Below are 24,179 nucleotides of genomic sequence, written 5' to 3'. Positions count from 1 at the left end.
GTAAATTTATTAGGAAAAGCTCTACTGTGCAAAATGAACTGCACAATATTTTGCACACCGGACGGTGTTGCCATTCAAACCCCAGATGAAGACGGAGTCCACAAATTTATGTTAGCTAAACAAGGAACAGAAAAAGATGAGATGTATTCTATGATGAATAAAGATGACTTACCAGATGAGGTCAAAACGACAGTAAATCCAGATGTGTGGGATTTTACAGGAAAAGATGTAGGGTTAATGGCAAATGTAGACCCAGTAAAAGTAACCGTACAGGAAGGTGTAGAGTACCCAAACACTCGACAATACAAGATGAGCCCTGAAGTTAAAGCTGGTGTTGCAGTAGAAATTGATCGAATGATCGAAAAAGGCATTCTAAAAGAAATAATGAGTAGTCCCTGTAATTCATATATAATTGGCATAAAGAAACCTAGCCGAAAATATATGATAGCTCAGGACCCGAGAAAGATTAATAAAATTGTTGGGCCATGTTGCCCTGTAGTGCCCCACCCAGCTGTGATTCTGTACCAGATACCCTGGAAGGCAGGATGGTTTACCGTAATTGAGTCATGCCATGCGTTTTTCTCTATCCCATTACACCCAGACAGCAAATATATTTTCTCCTTTAAGTTTGAGGATCATATTTTAGTTTGGAATCGAGTTCTTCAAGGGTATACTCACTGAAAGTCCTCCAATTTTTAATCAGATACTGAAAAAGTGCCTAGAAACCTTAGTGTTACCCAGAGACTCAGTATTAGTACAGTATATTGACGACGTTCTAGTCACATCCAAAACAAGAGATGACTGTGTTGCCGATTCAATTGCCTTGTTGAACCATTTGGCTGAAGGTGGGCATAAAGTGTCCCCAGAAAAATTAGTTTTGTCAAACCAGAGTCAAATATCTTGGACACCAAATAGAACGTTGAGTGAGGAGAGTGACGTCTGAAAGAATAAAAATAATAAGACAAATGAAATTGCCGCAAACCCAGAGAGAAATTAGAATGTTCGCAAACCCAGAGAGAAATTAGAATGTTCCTTGGAGTTGTAGGATTTTCCTTATTGGCCAAACCCCTAATATAAATGACCAAGATACGAGCAAAGGATCCAACAGAATGGGATGATGAAAGTATGGAAGCATTTGTGAAATTACGAAAATGTCAATGTGAAGCCCCAGTATTAGGAATGGCAGATTATTAAAAAAAATCCCCACTATTCTGCTGTGAGAGGAATAGTTGTGCGCTCTCAGTTTTAACTCAGAGACATGGCTTGATGCGACGACAGATGGCATATTTCTCTGTGACTTTAGACCCTGTAGCCTCCGCTTTACCCGTTTGTTTAAAAGCAGTAGCTGCCACGTGTACAAGTCTAGAACAAAGTGAATCAATTGGGATGGGACATCCAGTAAAAGTGCACGTCCCACATTCAGTGGAGAGTCTGTTAAAAAGAACTCAAACTTTTTTTTTCCCTCATATGACCTCCGTAGCTATAGCAACCTCTCGACCTGGTCCGCCTCTGTTACCAATAGCTTGGCGGATTACAGTCTCAGCCGGTATTTTCGTTTTCGGGGATCACCCGAAATACTCAACCTGAGCTGACCCAAAGGTTTTAATCATTGGAATCAAACCAGATCCTTAATAACTCCTATCTAAGCAGAGAATACGGTATCTAGCAGATTCCAGAATAACCCAATATCCGGTCTCTCTCTGTGTACATTTACTCTCTGGTCTAAAGCTCTAAAGTATTTAACAGAGTTCCACCAAGCGCTCATGAAGGAGGAGACTCCTGGCGCCACAACTTACATATCTCTCTCCTGGCCAAGAGTATCAAGTAAAATAATAACTTCTGTTGTTCCCCCTTTAGGGTATGTAGACCCTCAACTTTGGGTGGTACCCCGAATAGTATTAAAGTTGGACTTGCCTCCACAGCAGGACCCAGCACCCTGGTGATGGTCTTACCCACTCTTCCCCAAAATTCATGGAGCCTGGGGCAGGAAGCAAATATGTGGATATCATCCGCATTCAAAGTGCCATATCTAAGACATCTTGCTTCTCCACCACCTTTTATTCTTGAAATCTTAAGAGGGGACCAGTATAACCTGTGGATTGTAAAAAAGTGGTTCTTCCTGAGTGCAGCAGATTTTATTAGTGGGTAAAGAGTGTCTATAGATACTTGCCATATCTCATCCAACTCCTCGCTCGGCAAGTATTTATCCCAGACTTGATTTGGCTTCTTCATCTTAATATCTGCTGCGGCGAGGAAATGGTTGTACCATAGAGCCACTTCTTTTTTCCTCAGTGTGGGGATTTGTAAGTCATTTTCTATTGAGAGTTCAACCGGAGAGGGCCAGCTATATGCCTTACTCCACGAGGAGATCTGGTAGAATTTACCTCCGGTGGTGGCGTTCCAGTATTCCCAAGGGTGACATTCATTAGCCTGCATAATGTCTTTCCAATGAGTGACTCCCGCCTCAATCAAAGGATGAGCTAGAGCATCTAATAGACAGTCTGGAGTACCAGGGGAATCCCACACCGGGGTCCAGTCACTATAGTAAGAAAGTCCGAAACATCCTCGACAAGTCGACCGAAGCTTGGCCACCGCACGCAAAGTCTTCAGACGTACTTCCTTAAAAAATTTGAGGGACCCAAATTTATACATGAACCCAGATTCCGCTATACCTACTAGCATGGCTTTAAAAATGCCCCGGGTTAATGTGTCATCTGGCGTTTGCAAAAGCGTCCTACGATTTTTTAGTTGATAGGCCCATGAATATAATTGTAAATCCAGCAAACACATACCTCCACTCTGAAGTTTTCGTCTAAGTTTTTTCCAAGAGAGCCAAATTCCTATACTTGCCCAAATAAAGGAAGAGCTCTTACCCTGAATTTTGAGCAGGTCTGCCCTTGAAAATTCCAGCGGTATGTTATTAAATAAGTAGGTATATTTAGGGAGGATGCACATTTTAACAAGGTTAACTCTACCAAAATGGGAGAGTGGGATACTCTGCCATCGCTTTAATAAGACATCCACCTCTTTAGAAACCCTGTCTAGGTTCACTTTTGGAATATTATCAGGATTTTGAGTGATTAGGACTGCGAGATATCTGAGCTGTTTTGCAAAAGTGTTCCTGTGATCGGGGATATTCCAGGCCATAATCTCATTTTTTTCTGCATTAATCTCATATCCTGAGAGATTCCCAAAAAGCTGGGCCTCAACCAGAAGCTCTGAGAGAGTGACCTCAACATTTGAAGAAAATAAGACCAGGTCGTCTGCATAAAGAGCTACCTTCCTTTCAAACCCGTTCGATACAAAAGGGGCTATCTTTATATTCTGCCGTAGGCTTTGTGCGAAAGGTTCAATATACAAGTCAAAAAGAATAGGAGATAGTGGGCAGCCCTGCCTAGTTCCTCAACCAATTCTGACTGTGGAAGATAAACTGCCATTCACCAAAATCTGAGCAGTGGATGACTTTTTTTTTTTTTTTAGGACTTTTCTGCACCCTTCACCAAACCCAAAAACCTTCAGAGCCCCATCTAGAAAGACCCAGCTCACACGGTCGAAGGCTTTGGCAGCATCAACCGTGATAATGGAAAGTAGCTGACCATGTGAAGCTGGTAAGTCTGTTGCTCCTATTAAGGTGTAAACTAGTTCTGACATCTGCCTGCCCGGGAGAAAACCTTTCTGGTCTTGGTGTATGATAGTACCTACTATCTTGGACAGGCGAGTGTTCAGTACCCCTGCAAAGATCTTATAATCAGCGTTTAATAACGAGATTGGCCGGTACGATTGGCATTGCATTGGGTCTTTCCCGGGTTTTAATATCAGAGTTATGACAGCCCCGCTCCAAGAAGCCGGCATGGGAGATCTACCTGCCAAAATCTCATTGAATAACTCCAACCAGACAGGGACAAGCTCTTCCTTAAGTAGGGAGTAAACCTCCGCCGGAATGGAGTCTGGACCGGGAGCTTTACCTTTCTTAGCTTTTTCCAGTACTGTCAGTATCTCACTCCCTGTAATTACTGCTTTTAGAGACATTTGGTTATCCTCACAGAGTTTTGGCAGTTGTTTAGCTATAAGCCATTTATCAATGTCTAATTTGGCAGCAACTTCTTCCTCTTGATATAACTCTTGGAAGAACTACGCAAAAGCCTGCTCTATTTTATCTTTGGCGTCAATTAATTGGGCGTTTACTCTAATCTTTTTTATATAATTGTGAGACCTATCAATTCTAGTCTTCATGGCCAATATTTTTCCACAGTTCTCCCCCTGTTCAAATTCTCTCATCTTGCTGACTTCCTATTTTTGCATCAGAATCTCCTCCGACTTGAGTCTAAATTTTAGCTGCAGCTCTTCCAGTCTCTTCTTAAAATGTTCATAGACTTTACCAGGAGGGGTCCTAAACTTTGTCACCTTCAGCTTTTTATTTGAGTTTCTAAATCCGACAGATCTTTCCTCTCTGCCTTGCTCCAACCCGATATTGCCCCCTTTAATGTACCCCTTAACCAGGCCTTAAATGTATCCCAAACATTGTTCAGAGACGTCGACTCCACATTATCTTATAGAGAGCAGGCTGTTGCAAGCTTCAAAAAACCTGGAGTAGATGACTGCAGTAAAAATCTCCTATTCAGGGTCCAACTCTTCAAGGGGAATTCTAGTGGGAGATCTACAATAAGGGCTACAGCTCCATGGTCCGAAATAAGGATAGGCTGATATTCGATTAGGTTGACTTTATCGATTTCCGAGTGATCCAGGAATATATAGTCTAGCCTGGAGTAATGGGAGTTCTTTTTACTATAAAAAGAATATTCCCTATTCTGGCCCTTTATTTCCCGCAACATCACTTAAATTTAAATTCTTAAGAGTGGACATAAGGTGGGCTTTAACACGTGGTGCAGAGATCTGTACCCGTGGGGAAGATCTATCTAAATTGTTATCTAACAGTACATTAAAATCTCCTCCCATTATCAGAGGGGACTCAAAGTCTGCCAGCGCAAGGCACAGATTATATAAAGGCCCCTCGTCATCCTCATTAGGACCATAAAAGGATACCAAGGTGCATTTGCAGCCCTGAATCTTAATCTCGGCAATAGCCCAGCGTCCTCGGTCATCCACTTGGGCCTTAATAAGATCTATCGCTGAGTTGGATTGAAGTATAATTGCTACCCCTTTCGAACAGTATAGCTGATCTGAAGCTATAATCTTATCCACCCATCCCAGTCTTCCAAATAGTGCTTTGCGCTCTGATAGCATAAAATGGGTTTCCTGAATCAGAATGATACTAGCTGAGCTATTTTTCACGTACTGAAGAACTAAACGTTGCCTTCTTCGAACCCTTAAACCACTTACATTCTAGGTTAGAAGCCCCAAGGTCTGTTTTCTTCCATGCTGAAAACTACCCACCATTTTCTGCCTGATCCCACTCACTACTCTGACTGCTACTGGAGGTCATTATGTCACATGAGTACCTTATTAAGCTATATTTTTTTTTGTTCCCCCAATGCTCCCCACCAACAGACGTGTAAGAAATCCCCATCACCCCACCCACCCCCCTCCAACCTTCCCATGGGAACCCTCCCTGTCTGACCATTGGCAATATCTATTGCCTTATGAGTTGGAGCTCGCCCATCCTAAAAATTAAAAAAAGAAGAAAAGAAAAAACTACGCCATCAAGGCTGAGCTTTCTTAATCATAAATCCACACCTAAGAGCTACAAGTATTTTTAGTTTGTGTCAGAAAACCATCCACTTCCCCTGGAAACCTAAAATTGTACATTTTATAAGCCCAGAGGACTTTCAAGAAAGCAGGGAACCTCAACTGCACCTGTGCACCTTGCTCTCTTAGAGCCTCCATCCGCTTCCCTAATTCCCATCTTCTGTCCTCCGTTACCTTTGTATATATCGGACCGGATCCTTAAAGAGGCATCTCCAGCTTGTATGGTTTTAAGTTTAAGGGCAGCCCCTAGAAGTTGCTCTTTCAGAAGATTGGACTGAATAAAGACTAGGATCTTTCTTGGTTTCTTTCGTGCAGGGCTCAACTTAAAGGGATCTCTGTGAACCCGTTGAATTTCAGTTTCCCAGACTGATGCTGAAGCGATCTGAGGGAATGCTTTCATCAAAATGTCTATTACATAGGCTTTGAGATTATCACCTTCCAGTCCTTCTTTCAGATCCAAAATCCTTATATTGTTCCTTCTCGAAGTGTTTTCCAGTCTCTCCAACCTATCGGAGAGATACCGCTCCCACTCCCTAAGCCTCTCCACTTCCTGGGAATTATCCTTAATCACTAGGTCCATTTCTCCCACTTTATTTTCCAACATCTCCATCCGGTTTGTTAGTGCTGTCAAGTTTTCCTCTAAATTAGAGCAGGTCTCTTGTATCTTCCTCTGGTTAAGCTCTGAGATGGAAAAGCGGCCGCTAATCTCTGCCGATAGGTGTTTTAACATTCCTTGTATCGTAGCAGGGCTCTGCTCTACACCCTGCTCTGCGCCCTCAGGGCTGGACACCCCTCCATCTAGAGAGGCACCCTTCATCTCTCCCCCCTCGGTTTGATTGCTCCCCTCCATCCCACAGGTATCGGAAGTCTTTTTGCCTAGTATGGAAAATCTATTTGAGAGTGGGACAGCAGGTCTTGAGGTCGACAATTTATCCCCCTGTGCCATAGCCGGTTTGTCTTGGTCCCTATTTATCTGGGATTTTGCCGAGAAATTGGACCTCAGTGAGGGTGTTATCTTAAGGAGGGGTTGATTTTTGTCTTTTTTTCTGCTTTTCCCCGGGGGGTTATTATCCCTGATTTATTTATTTTTTTTTTTTACAGTGGTTTACTACGGGCTCAGCAATCTGGGGGGGGCCGTGCCAACTGACTTAGCTGTAGAGAGTACGCAGAGGGATGTAAAGGGAGCTCTTTCCCTAAAAGGGTTCTAGCCCTCAGTTTGTACCTTCTACCTTGTGCGGGCTCAATGATAGACCCTTCTAGTGGCGGATCGGTAGGGTCTAAACCTAACAGAGGCCCCTTATGTGGGTATCCCCTTAACTGCCCTTTTATTCTTCCAGGCTGATCACACTGTTGTCCTGAAAACGATTTTTCTGCCTCCATATGGTGATAGGAAGAATCATTCCCTAGGCTATCTGCGGTGTCCAACTGACCCCAGCATTTGGCCAACTCTCCTCCAAGTCTAATTAAGCCCAGAATAGTTATTGCTGTTTTAGACTCAATACTGTATTCACGAAAGCAGGTAGGGCTAAGGGTTGAAAAAGTAATACAATTATCCGTAATCGTGCTGGTTAAAAACCCACTAAGACAAGCCAACCTATGGCCAGGGTTCCACCCCCAGCAAGACTCCTTACACTGGCCGAACACTACTGCCCTAAACCATCACCCCCAGCTCGACCCTCTACACTGCCCGAACACCACTGCACTGCCCTAAACCACTACCCCCAACAAGACCCCCTACACTGCCCAAACACTACTGCACTGCCCTAATCCCTGAAACATCACCTCCAGCAAGACCCCCTACACTTACACGTGAAAGAACTAATGAGGGCTTGTTGCCTCTGAACTTATTAGTTCTCTCACGTAAAAAAAACCCCAATCAGCCAGCCTCCTTGACCGGGGGGGGGGGGGGGGGAAGAGATTCACCACTACCTCGCGCACCCTCACGCCTCATTGTCCGACCGGACCTCGATACAACACCAGTCTCCCCCACCACGATAATGCCGACGGGGAAACTGCAGCTGAGTTCCTGCGAAGCGTGGCCGGGCAAACTGATCCAGCTCCTCCAATGGAGACAGCGCAGGCGCCGAACCTCCAGTAGTCACCGCCGACGATAGAGGAAGCAAATATATCGGATGCGGTAAGAAAAACGAAATTATTTACACTCCGGCATAATCCCTGGGTTGTTTCCCCAGAAGTTCCCGGTAAACTAGCAGGCAGTCATCGGCTTTTTGATGTGGTAGCTAGCAGGCGGGCAGACGGGAGAACAGCCGACTCGCGACCGTACTGACTGGCCGCAATGTTCCCTCACACTTTGGACAAAACAGCCACCCAAAAAAGAAAAAAAAAAAAAAAAAAAAAGGAAGAAGAACTCAAACTCAATATCTCACTCCTAGTCGGATGACAAAATATGAAAGAATTATCTGAGGTACTGAAAACGTGACAATAGTCAGGTGTACGGTGTTGAACCCTGCCACCAGACGCTTATGGAGAAGAAGTGAGGGATGAAATCGAACACGATTGTCTGGATGTGACGGAACTTTGTACAAAGCCCCGCCCAGACATACAGGAAGAACCCCTGAAAACTGCAGAACATGAGTTGTTTGTAGATGGCTCGTATATGTGCCGAGAGGAGGGAGGGCTGAGTGCTGCTTACCCTGTATGTACATTGGCTGGAATAGTCGAAACATCCTATTTGCCAGGAGTCAAATCTGCACAAGTAGCCGAATTGGTGGCTTTGATTAAAGCATGCAGAATTGGGAAAAATTGAAAAGTAACCATTTTTACTGATAGTCAGTATGGTTACGGGGTTGTGCATGATTTTGGCCAACTTTGGATGCAGAGGGATTTCAGGATACCCAATTAAAAATGGAAATTTCATAAAGGAATTGCTTGAGGCAATACAATTGCCAAAAGAAGTAGCAGTGGTCAAGTGTGCCGCAAATCAGTCAGGAAATGACTATGTGACAGCTGGTAACAGGTATGCTGACCAAGTCGCCCAACATAGTGCCAAATCTAAAATGGCAGTGAACAAGAAAATCGAAACAAATGGAATCAGCTGCCAACTTATGCTACTTTTAGGATTAGAGACATGGGAAGAAGTAAGACAACTGCAGGATGAGGCAGAGATGAAGGAAAAGGAATAATGGGTAAAAGCTGGGTGCCAAAAGAGGTCAGAAGATGTATGGATTTGCCCAGATGGCCAGCCAGTAATACCAGACTGCATGCTTTCACAAATGGCTAGAATGTATCACGGAGACACTCACATAGGCAGGGATGCCATGATCAGAATCTTTAGACAGGATTGGTTTAATACAAAGTTCAGGAGTGTAGCAGAGAGTCTATGCCAGAAATGCTTAATTTGCCAACAAATGAATCCAGGACAAAAGACAGTGGTCTGTATGGGAACAATTAGAAAAGCAGAAGGCCCATTCATAAGACTACAGATTGACTTTATTCAATTGCCCCCTTGCAGAGGATTGAAGTACATACTTGTAATAGTCTGCTTGTGTTCACGGTGTGTGGAAGCATGCCCTACAAGAAGAAATTACAGTATAACAGCTGCCAAACTTTTGCTGAGGAAACTGATTCTTCGATTCTGTTTTCCAGTAACTTTGGAATCAGATAGAGGGTCTCATTTTAATAATGAAGTAATTCGACTAATCTGGGAAGCATTTAAAATTTTACAAAAAAAAGGCTTCTGGAGTGGCAGAACAACTGAATGGCACTATAAACGCAAGACTGGGAAAGATATGTGCATCTACCCTACTGGATTGGCCTGATGCTTTACCTCTTGTTCTGATGGGGCTCAGAAGCATTCCTGATAGGAATACAGGGTTGAGTCCCCTTGAAATACTCATGGGAAAAGCAATGAGGCAGGCATGTATACCAGGACACAAACTGTTGACTATATCTGATGATTTGGTATTGGAATATTGCAAAGAACTGGCTGACCTAGTGCGTTCTCTCTCTCACCAGGTTGGAGAAGACGCAGTTGCCAGGCAGCCGAATCAAGCACATGATCTGAATCCTGGTGATTGGGTGGTGGTAAAAGAACACACTCGAGAGTTGTGTCTAGCACCCAGGAGGGGAAAACCACAGCAAGTTATATTGGTTACCACCACAGCAGTGAAATGTGCAGGTTTACCTAATTGGATTCATGAAAGCCATACCAAGAGAGTACCAGCACCTGGCACAGAAGGTTCTCAACATACACAAGCAGTTGAGACGGCAGAAGGATCTAGAATAACAAGCCCTGAAATAGATGATCAAGAACACCCAAGCACAAGTCAGGATGACTGGATACCAGTGGTTGACATACCTGAAGTAAATGTGAAAACAAGAAGCCAAATCCGTTTAGAAAGACAGGAAAGTAGAAAGGACCAGACAGGTATAGAAGAACCAGCTCAGTAAAGAGGTGATACAGCTATTGGAGAACCTGAGCAGGAACAGATAAGTAGAGAACAATCTACTCAGACTGAAGTGGATGCAATAATAAAGGAGTCGGAGGAGTGACAGGACTAGAAGAACGCGTTCGGGATACAGAAACCCAAAGTGCAATAAGACACGAGCAGGGCCATTTAGGAAAAGAAAAACAAGTTCAAGTAGAAGAAGAGAAAAACAAGATAAAACCTGAACAGGAGTAAGCCCTGGACTGGGTCAGACAGAGAGGAAATCTGAAGACGAAGATAACCAAGTTGTGCCACAACATAACGAAAATAAAAGAACACTTGAAGACAGTGACAGTGCAGTGCAAGCAAAAAGAGTCAGAAGAGGTGACAAATGGCCGAGTGTTGTGAAGAGGCTAAAGTATCATTTCAAAAGAGCTAATCAAGGACCTGATCAAGTAAACAAGATTTCTAGTCAGTTGGGAACATCTGTTGAACAGCCCAGAAGACAAAGTCAAAGATTGAGAAAATTGAACAATAAATTCAAGGGTCCTGAATGGACCTATGTAATTCTTGAAGAATTCGAGAATCTAGATTTGAATGAAGAAATTGATGAAGAAATAATTGCAGAACAGATTATTGAAGTGTGACCAACCTGAAAATTTCTCAAAGGAATTTTGAATTCCACAAGTAAATCGAAAGTATAGAAGAGAAATCTACTTGACTCAGAATGGCTGATGATAGGGCTGCTGGAAAGCCAAAACGAAATTGTGTACAAAAGTGTTGTAGAATATGCATATGTAGTATATTTTTATTACTCATAGTTTAGTTGGTACTGACAGTAGCCATCCCTTATTTCATGGTTACAAAAGAAAAGAATAACACAGAAATGAATGAGAAAGTAGCTAACATTAAAGGAAATAGGGTAGCATTAGAAGCACCAGATGAGAAGATAAAACGAGACAAAGTAGATCTAGAAGCACCAGATGAGTTAGATATATCTCATACTGTGACAGACAATGACACTGCTTTAAATGTATTTTCAAAGTTACTAGTGCAGTACGTGGACACTATGGAAGTTAGTGATTGTTATGTGTGTATAAAATTACCAGCATCAGAAGGTGTGATGTAGCATCATATTTCATTAACATATGGTATATCTTGTAGTGTTTTAGCAAGTTTGTTTTAAAGGACAAGAAAACTACAATATCATTATTCTAATGTAGATTTGATTTTTTCCGAGGTTCCAATGCGAAAGAACATGAACCCAGTTCTTAGTACTAAAGACGCACAGTTTTTTGGGAGAATATTTTCTAACCATGAAGACAATAGATATAGCCAAAGCACTAACATGTAAATTACACAAAGATGAAAAAGATATTTTTTAATTTAGTTGAGCAAAGGAGACCGGACTTCCAAAGAAGTGCTTCTGAACCGAAACCACAGATACCTAAGTGGGCTGAGAAAGATGCAATTTTTTTTAAACTGGCCAGACTCATGCTGCTATGTCCTTGGACTTTGAAAAGAAGGGGAAGATCTGCCTCCATAGATTAAAGACTGAATATAACAATGTATTTATTGGCTCCAGTGAATGCGAACATAATTTCTTGGGGGATGGAGACTAAAAGGTGGAACAGATCCAGTATTTCCTGGAATTTATTATGTGTGTGGCAATAAAGCTTATTTCAGGTTGCCTGATCATTGGTACGGGAGTTGCTATTTTGGAATAGTATTCCCAAAGGTGTACCATGCGAGAAGAATCACTGGAAGCAATGAAGACGCAAAGGAACTAACACGTATAAAGAGCTAGTTTTTCTGAAATAGGTGGCGTTTTCAGTGGGAGTAATTCTGAATTCACGAAAAATGTGTCAGCTATCCACAGTAGTAGATCGGTTATCTACTGACACTGCTGGATGATTCTTGATGATCAATACCGAAATGGTTGCGATCAGATCTATGGTTTTGCAAAATCGACTTGCTCTTGATATATTATTGGCAAAAGAGGGAAGAGTCTGTAAAATGCTGAAGGCGCAACATTGTTGCACCTACATACCTGATAAAAGTGTTGAAATTGGAAGATATATTAAAAACATTGCAAAATTGGAAAAAGAATTGAAACCACTGGAAGTTGATAGTGTATGGAAGAAATTAACAAATAGTATTACTACAATAGGGAGCTGGTTTTCTAACATGGGTAAGAGCATAATAGGTCAAATAATACTGCCAATTTTAGGGATAACATTATTAGCCTTAGCAATAATGACATGGTTCAAATTTTGCAAGAAAAGAAAAGGGTTTGAAATTAACGAAAAGAGTAAGAAAAGAAAGTATGAAGAGATACAACTTGAAGAATTGAAAGGAAATATATATAAAACAATGAAGGATCTACAGTACAGAAATGAAAGGAAAGTCAATGAGAAGGTCGAAGAAGAGATGGAGATGTGCTAAAGTTGGCATCCGATTTAGTGATGGCATAAAATGCCATCAGAGAGGGGATTGATGGAGCAAGGACTCGTATAAAAAAAGACTTGCTCGGAAGCAATCCTCTCAAATAACTTATAATACCGTAATAATTGTGTTTGTAAATACTAAAAATGCACCTTTTACTAACAAATAACTTGTGTGTCTCTAAAATGGCTGCTAAACGCGGGATCCTGCATTGCACATGCGTCTACTGCATCTACTCAGTATGACGCACAATCGCTTAGAGGGAAATGTTTGCAGCTGCGCAGTTGCTTTTAAAATGGCCGCTCTGAACTCACATGATAATGTGCATGCTTTGCTGAAACTAAACCATGTAAGTTTACTAAAATGCTAATGCTTAAGATATATATAATTAAATGGGAATAGAGTAGAGATAAGTGGTATACAGTGAAATCATTTATTTTTTATTTTAATACTCTTTCTTTGACCTCTCTATTAGTTAGTATTTGGGCCTCCGTGCGGACTGAAGCTTGCGCATTATGTGACCATTTCACATGCGCAGTTGAAACTACCCAGGAGCCGTGATGCAAAGCCTTGAATGCCATCCAAAAGAAGACTAATAACATGCATGTCCTGAGAACGGAAATAATTTTTAATAAACTGTATGCATTGCATTGGTTACCTTGTGAATGCAGGTGGTAAATAAAGCATTGGAAAGTAAATTAACCCCTTCGACGCGCATGATGGAACGGTTCCGTCATGCACGTCGGTTGGGCTGTGCTTATGACGGAACCGTTCCGTCATGGCCCCGCCCGCGCTCAGAACCTTCAGCGTGGCGCGGAGATCCGCGCCGCGCTGAAGGGGTTAAAGGGAGGGAACATAGAACAATGAGCTTAAAGAAAAGTATTAAACTTAGCATGGTGTGATGACCATCTCCCCTTTCCTTGTCCAATCAGAGTTAGGAGTTCCGTAAATTCAAAACATTCATGGGTGGTACATGCCATCAGAAAAGTATATTAGAGGGAGTCTAGCTAGATTAGTTACAGAGAGACGGAGAATGCTGAGAGACCGAAATTTAAAGAAAATACTGAAGAAGATCTAAGTCCAGACTTAGAACCTTTGAGCCAATTAATTAGAGAACATCGAGGAAGAATCAAGGAGGAAGATAGCGTCAGAGAGGGGTGCGGCACCGGCGTCGTATCTAGAAGAGGTCATCTATCCTGTCCTGAAACCTGTCCTGAGCCTTGGTCGCCTGATCTGTCCCAGGGGACCCTTCCCAATTCCTTGGCCAAGGGGTTTGTCTCCACACCATACTAGGTAAACATAATTCTGTGTAGTATGTCAATGCACTGCTCCTTTTTCCCCCTCCCGACAGTACAAAAATGAAAGGTTATGTCATCGTAAAAATTTTGTTTAACTTTTATTCTGAGAGAATTATTTACTCTGCCTCACCTTGTCAAAGACTGTCTTCTAACCGAACTGTATTATGGTTCTTGGCTCATATGAATTTACTAGATAAACATTTTAAACTCTCCCGAGTCTGTGGTCATTTAAATAAAGGTTTGTTATATGCAATTTTCAACTATTTAGTTAAGTAAATGGTCCATTGACCAGAGGAAAATACATCGGATCATGAGGTCTGGTAAGATATGATTAGATAAAAAATCATCTTACAGATATTAGCACAATAAATTGACCTCAGCGGTATTTACTAGCCTATTATGAATGAGTGTGTTTATGGACCCAAGTGAGTATATTTTAATGAGTATCTTAGGTTAGTGACCCGCTGGACCAAAAGTCAAAGTGAAAACAGAGCCCAGCAGGCAATAAAACAGGCAACAAACAGCCCCACACACTGACCTGTCAGAGCAGCCAGTCAGTCACTGCCTGAGTGCCTAGTAGGCCAGGTCAACCTTGGAAATGACTATCTTTTTTCTAATCATTTGGGAAAGTACAGGATTCAAGAGAAGCATTCCCGATGTTAGTTAGTACTTATAGATCATGTCTAGTACTTTGTGTAACATTTGTGAGGGCAAGTGTCTGAAAGGGAGCCAGGCCTAAACGAGGGGTGGTGACAGGCAGGGCCCAATATATTGTTACTAACTTAGTGATACTCATATGATCAACCTCAGGAGGATGACAGACTGAGTAAACCTGCCACAATATGAACCTGTAATCACGAGATCAAGCACAGATTGGTAGAGGGGATTCATTAGACCACTCAGCCATCTTTTTCTCAATGGAATAATGAATGAACAGGGATTGGAGCAACCAATATATTTTGCTGCAGGATTAGTAGTACGTGTTAGCAGTGCAGGAACCCTTCCTGTAATCGCCATGTATGGGGAGGGCCAAACTAATGATGCAAACCCTGTGCCCACATTGTGTTAACATGTGTGAAAATTACAAAAGGATGAGGTAATAAAATTAATCACACTGTATTATGCGACTTTTCTTGGTTTAGTAAACCATGCCACAGAGTGTGGTCCTCTCTTTCTTTATAATTGCAGTGACCCTGGGTATAGGCAAACGTTCCTAAGACAGACCCTCCAGGATTTTGCGATTACGCGGTTTGTCGCGAAATCGGCACTTTTTAAAAAATGCAGTGATTTTTACAAAAGTGCCCGCAAAATCGGCACTTTTGTAAAAATGCCGCAATTTTTACATAAGTGCCAGCGAAAATTAATGAATGCAGGGAAAAGATTTTTACATTTCTGATATTTCTTCACAAGAAATGCAGGAAATCAGGGTTCACATAAAATTATGAAGCAAAATATTTATAGATGAGGGCACCAAGTGTACTGGTGGACTTCCATGATGCCATTTACATTTTGTTAGTACAGGATGCATAAATGTAAACAGAACCACCAGAGAAATGCGTACGTGGGGAAAGTGATGGAATACGTTGGTGTAAGAAATTGGTGACAATTCACATCTGGTAAATGTAGAAAAAAAAGGTACATCCAGTGATGAGAAGGCTTAGAGGGAAGATGATACAGCGTTGCCCCATCAACAAAATAACACTAGTGTACAGGGCGCAAACTATCTAGATATTTTTTTCTAAAGTGAAACACATCTCTGTATTAAGCCACACTGAGAACTATGTTTATTCAAGTACTATACTTTGAAGATTCTTCATGGAAAGCACAACAGTTCTGATAAGCTTTAATTCACCGCATATCAAAATAAAGTGATGAGATAATTCAGATTTACTAACTCGACAGCCAAAACTGTATTGCTGTAAAACCATAAAACGATGGTCCAAGCCATTCACTAGCAAGGTCTAACGCAGGCTTCTCCAACAAGTAGCTCATGAGCTACCAGTAGCTCTACAGCTACCTGTAAGTAGCTTTCCTCTGTGCAATGCAACATACTAAATTAGAAGATTTGCTAGGCTGAATTAAAATGCACATACCAAAACTGAAAAGTATGTATTTGAAACGAAAATATGTGTATTTTCATAGCTCATAAGCTTTTGTTTTGAGAAATGGTTCAATTTGCAAAATATATTTATTGATTGATATATGTTCGATAACTCATCATGCTTTGGGCAGAATTATTAATATTATCACTTTGTGCCAGGGGTATTGCAGTTATGGCTGGTATGTGTTAAACATGTAAAGGAATTCCAAATTGGCAAAGCCTTGGTACATTACTGCTGGAAACCCCTCCTGAAGCACTGAGGCCGACAACTAACTGCTGATAATCATAAATGGGGTGGCCACTAAAATAATCTTGTTTGATGTAGTCAGTATAAAAAACACTAATAATGTTAGCAGCTCGTTATGATTGTCATTGCAAGGAAGTAGGTCTGCTTACAGAGAAGGTTAGAGACCCCTGGTCTAACGCAGCCCCCACCATTAATAAGGGTTTGCCTGCTTTAAGGGGACGTGGGGCCGACACTGATGTATGTCTGCAGCAGGTAGTGTGGATGTCGGATGGGTAGCTTGTAGTAACGCATGGCCACACATGCATGCACAAGGGGCTGGCTGGTTGAGCACCGCACAGCGGCCTGAACTTTCACGTCCAGGGAATCCTAACGACGTTGAATCCCTTACAGTGGACAGAACGGAGCAGAAGAGAGAAATATACGTAAAAGCTAAAATAGAAAGCCCTTTTTAATAAACCTTTCAAATTCAGAAGTTGCTTTAATATAAAAAGTATGGGTTGTCTCAACGCATCAAGATATATTTTAAATACGGGCACATTGGACATGGAAGGTGAGGGGGTAACATGGCCAACTAGAGCATGGGCGTCAATTCACTAAAATGCTAGGGGTAGTGGAAGGGACATCACAGGAAATGACATCACGTCAGGGCCTATTTCAAAGTGGAATACTCTGCTAAACGTTTCCATTGTTTTAAAGCTGCAAATGAATGATTATGAGTAAAATAAAGTGCCGCAAAAATGCCGCTAAATTTCCATATTTGTGCCGCTAAATTTCCATATTTGTGCCGCTAAATTTGCTAATCCATGCCGCAATATCCTGGGGGGTCTGCTAAGAGTGTGCTCGTGTTCAGAAGGTGACGTGTCATGAGCACACTGTTGTTTGTTCCCTGAGTCATTCAAACAAAGGGCGAAATGTACAACTGGGCCCCTCTCAAAAGACATTTTAGAAATTACCCGCTACATATTAAATTGAAAAACAGTTGTGATGGAAGAGTTCGTGGGCCATAGTGAAAACAAGCAACATGAGCTCATAGGTCAGCACGCCCGCACCAGTTGGGGAGTAAGAGATATTTGGGGCCAATGAGACGCTCTCACCCGTGGAAACCGGTGCCACTGCACCTGCTGTGCAGTGCAGTTGATAGATGTGCCCCTAAAAAAAACTGCGTGCGGTGTTTCGGCAGGTATATAATCGCAAATTTCAATTAACTCCCCTCATTCTATAGTAATGGAGGCAATGCAAACCATGAAGCCAACAGGGAAGAGAGAAGGTAAGTACTTGTGAGCGCTTGATTTCAGCCTGCCGATAACAAAACACTAGTAAATACATAAAGTGTAAATGAATGCGCAGATAGCGATTAAAGGATGCATCGAGGCTCCTGCACCGGACGATGACCGGTTTGCCATGGGGGGAGGCGCGCCTAGTGCTACTGCTCCATACCGTCCTATTCTCTACCTACCTCTACCGGGAAAGCACAACTGTTGGAAAAATCGCTCACTAGTTCAACGCAGCACCGTTATCTTTGAGTGGTTTTACTGAAAACATTTATTCCCCCCCCCCCCCCCCCCCTGCCCGCGCTGACATCGGATCCAGGTGAGACTGGTTGATCTGCACAGGTATGGGAAGGGGTGCGGTGTGTGCACTGCGGGCAGAATGTGCAGCATGGGCAGACAGCCACCGTCTACTGCACGGGATTTTTAGAGCAATAGGAGACAGCCATTACCTTTGCGTTCCCAGCATTAACACATGCATCGAATCGGGGTCCTGGCAGCCACATGGGCTGCTGATCAGCTGCTGCAGAAGGGGGGGCGGGCCGGTCGGAGCCCAGCTCAGCGGCTAAACACTATGACCGAAGAGGCTATTGCCGTGGGAGGAGCGTCGGTAACGGGAGGGGGAACAGGTGCCTAGTCCATGAAGCGTGCCGTAGTGGTGATAACGCTGCCGCGGGAGCTTCAAATTGAATGACAATTTTGACACATGACATAGTGCGCATGCGTGAAATGACCCGCATGCGCACTAGAACGGCAAAACACTAGGGGTGCTTAAACATACTTGTATTTCGGAAAAGAGCATCGTGCGCAGGCGTTTGCTGATAAGCATGCGCACAAACTAGGGGGGCGCACACCCAGACAGGGAGCTGGAAACGACGGAACACCGGCTCCACGAACAGGCAGCAACGATCTCCCCAGCAAGGGGCAAACCGGCTGCACCGCCCTATAGTTTTGTTAACCATGTTTGTATGTAAAATGTTCAACACGCTCTACAGCAATTGAAGTAAAAAATCATAGTTTGAACTGGAGAAAAAATACGAATGCCTTTTGAAAGTTGAAAATGTATACTGTACTCAAATTGTATTGCCAGTTTAAACCAATTGATTGCATTTTTGAATTCTAAAAACAAAAAAACTGCTATGTAAAAGCGCGGATCTGCATGATAGTATCACTCTTTCTTAACATAGTAATGTTCAAAAGTGTTGGAATTTCAAGTTCTAGCCAAAAACAATAGTCAGAATGTCCGAATCAGAGGTGGTTTCTCGACCGTAGTAGTCCCTACTTCCTCTGGACACAAAATACTCTTAAGAGCGTTTAACTCTAAGCAATGTCTACCGGGGAAGGTGAGTCATACTAATTCCCATCGAGTGGCTGACGGTGCTGGGTCTTTATTAAGTTACTTTCCCATAATACTACAACCGCACAACCCATAGAGGGTTTACTGAACTTGAAAAAAGCACCACTGTTACTTACTGCAGCGGAAGAGACCGCACCAGTGCTCCGGAAGTGTTCTTACGTCCGCAAATTGGCCAGCGCTCTAGACAGTGTGTAGATTAGCGTTCGTTGGGCGCTGATTGTGGTTAGTTCTCAACCCTAGTAACAAGGCACTATAATTCAATTCTCTATTTCTGCTCTTTCTAGCTATATACTGTAATGATGCTATGGGCAGTGTCTGCTTGCTGCTCTTCCCCCAATAACTTGCAGGAGGCCTTGTAAGGGATGTATATGCCTTTAATAACACTTATAACTCTTCCCCGAGAGAGTGCCGGGCAACACGCTCCGATCGCCGTCTCTCGCGCCGCGCTACTCATCGCGCATGCGCAGTAGCGTCCAATATGGCCGCTACGCGCGTTGCCGTCCTGACGTAGTGCGCGTCAACTAGACCGCGACACTACATATCTCCCCCTTTTTATACCACCCAACACAATTACCCCAACCATGTGGTCAGTCCATTTCATAGTCTCTAAACTTGGATGGTCTCACCACAGCTCTCCCCACCCGGGTGTGTCTTACCGGTGTGGAATGTCCTTCTCGGCCTCCTTCTGCGACCGGGCCTCCGTCAGTACCTTCCGGAGTGCCCTGGCCCTCTCTCTCTTCTCTCTCACCGTCTTCCCGGGTCCTTTCCACCAGGGGCCATCCGTCTGGTGTGTCTCTCTCTCTCTCCTGCTCTTCGCTCATGTTCTCTCCGCGCTCTCTTTTGGACGTACCTGCGGCCCTTCCGTCGGGGTTTCCCCTTCCGTGTCCTCCCGGGGCCATTGTATGATTTTGTTGCACTTGGCCATGCGATCGTGAGACCACACGTTTCCGTCGCTGAGCAACGATGCCCGGTCGTACACCTCTTCTACTCTTAGGGGTGGGGAGTACTTGCATTCTCCCTTCCGCTTCAGGACTGCCAGCTTCACTCTGACCCACTCCCCTTTTTCCAACGCTGTCTCCTTCACCCTCTTGTTGCGGTTGTAGTGTTCCGTGTAAATGCGTTGTGCCTTCTCCAGGTTGTGTTGCACCACCGCCGGAGACCATTTGCTGGTGATGGTCTTCTCCTGCCAAGCAACATTGTCTCTGGTGAAGGGTTGCCTTCCTCGTAGGATCTGGAAGGGACTGTACCCCGTACCGGTGGGGGTGATACGGTATGCCCATATCGTGCTTTGCACTTCTTTCTCCCAGTCTTTGCCCCTCGTGATGGCCGCTTGTATGGAGCCCATAAGCACCCTGTTGAACCTTTCTACTTGTCCGTTGCTGGCCGGATGATATATCGAGGTGTGCCGAAGTAGAATGCCATTCCTGTTTGCAAACGTGACCCACTTGTCCGAGGTGAATTGGGGGCCATTGTCACTGATTATGGTCCTGGGTATGCCTTCCCTGAGGAACACTGCCTTGAGGAAGCGCAGTATTTCGTCCGTGTCCATGATCTCGTTGATGTGCACTTCTGGCCACTTCGAGTACTTGTCTACTAACGCACAGAGGTATTTGGGGACCCCCTGATCGTCTAGTATAGGCCCTAAGATGTCCACTGCGACCTCTTCCCATGGGTTACTGGGGTTCGTGAACTTCCCTAAGGGTGGTCTCATTGGCTTCAGTATCTTGTCCGCTCCTTGGCACTGCACGCAGTCTCTCACGTGCCTCTCTACTTGCATGTCCATTCCTGGCCACCAGTATGTTTGTTTAGTCCTGGCCTTCGTCTTCACGATTCCCAGGTGTCCTTCATGTAGTATGGATAGCAGATCCGGTACTATGTTCTCCGGTGGTACCACTCTGTTGCCTCTGTAAACGAACACCCCGTCGTTCCCCACCGACAGCTCTTCTCTGACCTCGTAGAACTGCCGGACTTTGGTTCTTTGTCATCTCCGTTCTGGCCACCCTCGTACAATGTATATCTTGATGTCGTCCATATCTTCATCCGCCGCATACGCGTCTTTCCACTCCTGCCTGCTGATGGCTTTTTCCGGGTCGTCTGTCAGTGCTACCATCTCTTCTTCGTCTTCCATGCCATTGGAGGCACTGTCCATCGCTGACGCCCTGCTGAAGTAGTCCGCTATCTTGTTTCTTGAGCCCGGGATGTACTCCACGTCGTACCGATACTCCAGGAGTTTCAGCGTCATTTTCGCAATCCGGGGGGTGGCGCTGGCATGACCATCAGATGTCAAAACCTTCACTAGGGGCTTGTGATCCGTCTTCACTTGAAATCTGGTGCCCCACAGGAACTGACGGTACTTCGCCATGGCCCATACCACAGCCAGCATCTCTTTCTCGATCACACTGAACTTTTGTTCCGACGACGTCAACGTCCTGGACGCGAAGCTGATCGTCTCCGTCCCTCCTTCTGGTCGTTCTTGCATGAGCACCGCTCCTAGCCCTTTGTCACTCACGTCCGTCATCAATATGGACCGCCCCTGAGGATCGTACCCCTGCAGCGGGATCGCTTGGCTAATTTCCTGTTTCACCGTGTCGAACTCATCCTGCGTCTCTTCAGTCCATACAAACGCCGTCTTGTCCCTCGTGAGTTGCCTCATGTGGTGAGTTTTCGTGGCGAAGTGGTGGACGAACTTGCTATAGTATTCCGCCATTCCTAAAAATGACCGTACTTCTTCCTTGGAGGTGGGCGGAGGTGCGTCGCAGATGGCCTTCACGTTCCCTTTCTTCGGTGTTATCCCCTGCGCTCCTATCTCATGCCCCAGGTATGTGACTGATGTCATCCCGAAGTGACATTTCTCCCACTCTGCCGTCAGGCCGTTCTCCTCCAGGATCTTCAATACCGCCGCCAGTTTCTTGTCATGGTCTTCCAGCTCAGTCCCCATCACTAGGATGTCATCCTGGAAGTATTGCACTCCCTCGATGTCCTTGAATAGGCGGGCCATCAGCTTCTGGAACACCGCTGCTGCCGAGGCTAGACCGAAGGGCATGCGGCAGAATTGGTAGCAGCCAAACGGCGTGATGAAAGATGTCAGTTTCTTGCTCGTAGGATGCAGCACTACCTGGTGGTATGCCGATTGCAGGTCGATGGTGGAGAACCATTTCACGCCTTTCGTGCGGGCCAACATTTCCTCTATGCGTGGTAAGGGGAATTTTTCTACCACGATGCACTTGTTTAACTCTCTGAGGTCCACGCATAGACGCACCTTGCCTGACGGTTTCATGGCCACTACCAGAGGCGCCAACCACTCCGCGCTGTCGATGGGTTCGATGATTCCCCCGTCTTCCAGTCGGTGGAGTTCCTGTTGTACCGCCTCTCTCACCGCAATCGGTATGTTCCTTACTTTGTGCGCTACCGGACGGGCGTTTTCTTTAAGGATGATCTTGTGGGAGAACTTCTCGAGTTTCCCGATTTTCCCGCCAAAAACCTTCGGGTGTCCACTCCGCCATTTCTCCGCCGTCGACTCCTCTCCGTCCAGGGTCACCATCACCTGGGTGTCCCCTCCTGGATTCAGCTGTACGCCCAACTCTCCTTGGTCCATCCAGCCCAGGACTGACGGCCCTTTCTCCGCGACGTACAGTTTGCAGTGGGCACTCCGCTCTTTGAACTGGAACAACAGCTTCTTGAACCCTACCATCGGGATGGGTTCCCCTGTGTAGGTGACTGGTCGAATGTCGGGGGGTTCTAGCTGTGCGCCCCATGTGGGTCTGAATCTCTCGTTCCACACCGATCTTTGGACGATCGTGTAGGGAGACCCTGAATCCGCCATGATGGTGATGCCTACTCCTCCAATGATCATGTCGCACTGGGGCTTGCGCGTTCTCTTCCCATCGATGCCCAGCACCTGGTCCTCCACACACAGGACTTCATCGTCTTCCTCCAGACCTTCTGCTTCTTCCCCTGCGTCTTGCGCCACAAATTTCACCGCTTGCTGTCTCCCTTTCCTTCGGCATACTTTCTCGTAATGACCTACCAGGCCACAGAACGCACACTTGTCTCTGAAGGCGGGGCACCGTTTGTCGTGCGCTGCGTGGCTCGAGCTTCCGCATCTGTAGCACCTCATCGCTTCTCCCTTTTCTTGCTTCCATGTCTGTCCTGGTTTGGCCTTCCCTTTGGGCGTTCCTCTGTACTCCCCCGGCGCTGTTTTACCTCGTCCGCGCTGGTCCGCATCATCCACCTTATTGACCGTGAGTCTGGGGGCCGGGTCTCTCTTTGCCGCCTCCGCGCAGCGCTTGGTCAGTTCCGCCCTTTTTACTATGGCGATCACGTCTTTCAGCGTCGCATCCCCACTCGCCCACAGTTTATCTTGCACCGTCTTGCTCGTCGTATGCATTACGATTTGGTCCTTGATGAATTCTTCCTGTAACCCTCCATACTTGCACGTTATCACAAGTTTACGCAGCGCCGCCACGTAGTCGTCTATTGTTTCCCCCGCTTCTTGCTTCCTCTGCTGGAAATTATAGCGGTCGATAGAGGTGCACACTGCAGGCCGATAGTGGTTGTCCAAGTCTTCAATGGCGTGTGAGAACACATCTGTGTCCCCTACCTGTCTGGCGACCGGTGTGAGGTTTTGAAACACCCGTATTCCTTCTGGTCCCAGATTGTGTAAGAGTATCCTCTTCCTCCTGGCACTGGAGAACGACTCCTCGTTCTCATCTTCCAGCGCTTCTAGGTAGTTTTTGAAGTACTCCCTCCAGTCTTCCCACTTCATTTGGGGTTCTCCCGGACGTGGAAGGAACGGGATCGGCGTCGTTAAAGCTGATGGTTGTGCACTCATTTTGGCTTCCGCCTGTTTCCTTGGGCTACCTGGCGCGTCTGTCCCCGCTCCCCTTCTTCGGGTACCTGGGACTGCGTTCGAGCTGCCTGCGCCGTCGTCACCCGATTCCGCCAGGGTCTCCTCTGCCGTTCTGCGGTCCGCCTGCGCTATTCCTCCGCTTCGTGGCCGGCACCTTCACTGCCCACGTGCCACTCTCTGGCGTCTGTCTGCCACTGCCGCGCTCTCCCGGTGCGTAGGCGTCTGTCCTCGACCCCCTCGGTCCTCTTACCGCATGGGGTGACGTCCCTCCTTGTGGGTACTCCTCCCTGAAGCAAGTTGGGGGCACCTTCCTCCTGGTCCACGCAGGGTTCTCACCATCCCACCCTCGTCGCCACTGTAATGATGCTATGGGCAGTGTCTGCTTGCTGCTCTTCCCCCAATAACTTGCAGGAGGCCTTGTAAGGGATGTATATGCCTTTAATAACACTTATAACTCTTCCCAGAGAGAGCGCCGGGCAACACGCTCCGATCGCCGTCTCTCGCGCTGCGCTAATCATCG

General features: G+C 45.2%; 1 protein-coding gene across 2 annotated transcripts in view; it reads right to left on the bottom strand.

The window, feature by feature from the left end:
• RMI2 (RecQ mediated genome instability 2) overlaps nt 1-18,155 on the bottom strand; it is a 96,091-nt gene extending 77,936 nt beyond the window's left edge. Inside the window, exon 1 of one of the 2 annotated variants that reach the window (XM_085630139.1) lies at nt 17,906-18,155. The gene's annotated coding sequence lies outside the window, so the exon portion shown is untranslated. The remainder of the gene's footprint in view (nt 1-17,905) is intronic. The other variant, XM_085630138.1, reaches the window with a different exon arrangement.
• Nucleotides 18,156-24,179: the final 6,024 nt, after the last annotated feature.

The sequence above is a fragment of the Triturus cristatus genome, chromosome 10 (genome assembly GCF_964204655.1).
Source record: "Triturus cristatus chromosome 10, aTriCri1.1, whole genome shotgun sequence".
Taxonomy (NCBI): Eukaryota; Metazoa; Chordata; class Amphibia; order Caudata; family Salamandridae; genus Triturus; species Triturus cristatus.
Note: the sequence above shows the minus strand (reverse complement) of the source record. Positions and strands in the feature narration are given on the sequence as shown.